This window comes from Schistocerca serialis, chromosome 5 (genome assembly GCF_023864345.2).
Source record: "Schistocerca serialis cubense isolate TAMUIC-IGC-003099 chromosome 5, iqSchSeri2.2, whole genome shotgun sequence".
NCBI classification, from domain to species: Eukaryota; Metazoa; Arthropoda; class Insecta; order Orthoptera; family Acrididae; genus Schistocerca; species Schistocerca serialis.
Window position 1 is genome coordinate 147,142,109 of NC_064642.1, and position 2,736 is coordinate 147,144,844.

Consider the following 2,736-nt stretch of genomic DNA (forward strand, 5'->3'; position numbering starts at 1 on the left):
TACCCCACGCGGCTCTAAATATGAGGGATGAAGGCATATGTCTTCATTCTGTTTGCGATGTTTATTTGCAATGGAACTAAAAGTGCATTCTGTTGGTAACACTGCTACTCACATTCAGCATATTTTAGCTATTTTAGAAAGAAGCTTCAATGTATATCACTCTTGTCCTCTTTCCAAGGGCTATGCTGTTAAGGTTGGTATACCGTTTCATTAAAAAATACCGCAGACGACTTACTACAAAGCAGTCATCGAAGTCTCGTATTAAATTACTCACCTCACTTTCCACCACAAACCTTTGTAATATCCATAAGTAGATTTACTTACGGATATTACAAAGGTTTGTGGTGAAAAGTGATCACATTCAAAGAGATGATGCCGAAATCTCTACTTCAAGGCAAAACCATTTCATGTACTTGAGATCCAGATTATATACTTACATTTCTCGAAGTCTAATTGAAACAAATAGTATCTGACGTGCATTGTTCGCAACGAACTAAAAACTACTTTTTCCTCCTAGTGTCCAATTCTCTGCACGAGGTGAACCAGCGAAATTTGGTGACTTTTTCCGTACTGACCACACCGAGCCCTATTCAGTTTTCCACCGTGAGACGACAACCCCGATCGCAGATCACGCACGCTAAAATCTGTCTCTCGTAAAATGTATGTTTCTTGCGGATCTATTTTACTTGACGAAGATTTACACTCTCGATTTCTATGACGGAGGATTCGCCTTCAGAGAATTACATTTTCTTTGACACGGGGTATTTAAGCCCATATCGAGCACTGCATTTCTAATTCCAATGGCCTCCTTCGCGACAAACTAGCAAGTGGGACGCTTTTGCGCATCCTTAATGGTCACTGGCTTTTTGTTTGGCTCCGACGGCTATGTTTTTCCTGCCGCCTAAAGGGCACGTTGTTCGTCCTCGTCCAAATAAACTGGCCATCTATCATTCGTATTTGCACGCCGGCGAGAATGTCCCTCCTTGGGAGACGATTGTTGATCAAACAAACATCTCAGCCACGCTCCGGCTATGCTTGTTATTCGAGCCGAGCCCCGGCAAACAAGGCGGAACCCCCTGTTTGATGCAGTAGCTGGGGAAGCCCCCCGTCCCCCTCCCCCCTCCCCGCCAACCAAACGATTGCTGGCGATCGCTGTTTGGCTGCTGAGAGCCTGGTGTTAGCATCTGGTTAACAACTGTCCGGAGTTGATATAAAGCTGCTCCCCATAAAACCTACCTAACGTTTCGCAGTACAGAAGCAGACGCACGATTAAAAGCTTAAAAGTTCCTGTAGATGAATTTGAAGCCATTGTGACTATTTTTCGACCGTGACTGTCTCAAGAAATATGTAAAGGCTTTTTTTTTTAATTACCGCTACCAGTCACAAACTTTGTTAACTAATGTATTATTTATTTATTGTTCGACATGTTTCGAGGGAAGACCTCATCTTCAGGCTAAATGGCATTACAAAAACAATTTCACAATAAGATCATATAAATGTTACACAGTCTTTTCATAAATGCTGTGGTTATGCTGTGGAAGAAGAGAAAACTAGTAAGAGGCGATGTCACTTTATATGCTGGACTGATGTTTGCATGGAAATGTTTTGTAACAGTCACTCACTTTGTTCTCCTGGCGTGGCAGTCTCGTTCTGATGAGCGGAGGTGTTTCCATTTCCGTGGCTATCTTGGCTTTCTTGATCACTATTCACAAATTTTCACAAACTCTGTTCCGTTTCCACTCATCTTAAACGTAATGTGATGCCTAAGCTATTGATAAAATATATTAAATTTGCTATAAGGTTATTAGTTAGATCCGTCTGTGCCACGTAACGTTGAGGTGCTATGATGCAGGGCCACTATTTCAGGTTGCCGGTGAATCTTTCTGGTGCCTTCAGTACGTGACACTCCTTGGGCAGCACACACACTACTGGCCATTAAAATTGCTACACCAAGAAGAAATGCAGATGATAAACGGGTATTCATTGGACAAATATATTATACTAGGACTGACATGTGATTACATTTTCACGCAATTCTGGTGCATAGATCATGAGAAATCAGTACCCAGAACAACCATCTCTGGACGTAATAACGGCCTTGATACGCCTGAGCATTGAGTCAAACAGAGCTTGGATGGCGTGTACAGGTACAGCTGCCCATGCAGCTTCAACACGATACCACGGTTCATCAAGAGTAGTGACTGGCGTATTGTGACGAGCCAGTTGCTCGGCTACCATTGACCAGACGTTTTCAATTGATGAGAGATTTGGAGAATGTGCTGGCCAGGGCAGCAGTCGAACATTTTCTGTATCCACAAAGGCCCGTACAGGATCTGCAACATGCGGTCATGCATTATCCTGCTGAAATGTGGGGTTTCGCAGGGATCGAATGAAGGGTAGAGTCACGGGTCGTAACACATCTGAAATGTAACGTCCACTGTTAAAAGTGCCGTCAATGCGAACAAGAGGTTACCGAGACGTGTAACTAATGGTACCCCGTACCATCACGCCGGGTGATACGCCAGTATGGCGATGACGAATACACGCTTCCAATGTGCGTTCACCGCGATGTCTCCAAACACGGATGCGACCATCATGATGCTGTAAACAGAACCTTGATTCATTCGAAAAAATGACGTTTTGCCATTCGTGCACCCAGGTTCGTCGTTGAGTACACCATCGCAGGCGCTCCTGTCTGTGATGCAGTGTCAAGGGTAACCGTAGCCATGGTCTCCG